Raw genomic sequence first — 1,219 nt, forward strand, 5'->3', positions numbered from 1 at the left:
GAAGGAAAAGATCCATTGCAACATTTACCGAATCAATACATTAAACCAGATGATTGGGAGTGGATGTGCACCAATTGCTTTGGCGATGATCAATGGCAGGTAAAATGAACAACTTAACTGTATTGTGAGATGTTTGTATGAGAATGTGGTTTTGGATATGCAAATTGAACCAATATATGTGGTTTTAGATTTTCTGGGTTAATTGAAATTATAGGGGAGATGATGTCGAAATTTCTATTATATTTTAATGCATTTAAATGTTTCTTTTTTCATTTATATAGAAAAAAGCACAGGTTGCTGCGGAAAATCATTCCAAAAAGCCAGCAGGTTATTTGGGTGGCTCAAGATCTATAGTTCAACATTTGGAGGAAGTCCATGTAATTAACTTGCACTCACTTAAGTATACTACCACTTGAAACCATAATTTCTTTTTTCTTTTTAACTAACTAACAAATAATGATTTCTATGTAGAACACACATTCAAGTTCTGATTCAAATGCTTCGGGAAGGTATTTTGAGGTATTCAAGAACACTCATTGGAGCGAATCACGGGGATGGACAACTGAGAGAGCAAAGGAAGATTATGTAAGAATTACTAAACACTTTATCATTTTGTTTGATTTTATATTTTTTTTGACTCTAATTTGAAAGTTTATAACACTTTGCCTAATGCAGGAACAAATGATCAAGATCCGCGATGCTCGTTTAAGTGAAGCACTAGATGGGTCAGAACTTGACTTTGATGCAGAGGAAAAAATTTACTCCCAAGTTTTGACAAGTAAGAGGTATGAAAAATATGGTTTCAAGTGTGGCATAGGTCCTGTACTAAGAAAAGCGCCACAAGGTCGCAAATCTAGAGGTTTAGGATATGAAAAACTTGAAAATGAAGTTCAAGAAAATAAACGTCGTATGTCGGATATGGAAATCCTAATGAAGCAATAACAGGAGCTTATTCAAAAGCTACTTCAACAAATAAATCCACCGTCTGATCATCCTAGACCTTCCGTCTCAAGAATAGAACATCCTCCGCCACCGCCACCACCGGCCTCAATTTGTTAGAGTGTTTCATTTTTGTAATATTAAGATTTTATTAGTACAATATTTACATAAATGTTTGGGTTTGTTTAAGTATGACTATTTTAGTATTTTGTTTGGACTCTAATATGTATTGAAATATTTAGAGATTTTTAAATTAATATTTGCTATTTTATTTATATAT

Source organism: Morus notabilis, unplaced genomic scaffold (assembly GCF_000414095.1).
Source record: "Morus notabilis unplaced genomic scaffold, ASM41409v2 Scaffold97, whole genome shotgun sequence".
Taxonomy (NCBI): domain Eukaryota; kingdom Viridiplantae; phylum Streptophyta; class Magnoliopsida; order Rosales; family Moraceae; genus Morus; species Morus notabilis.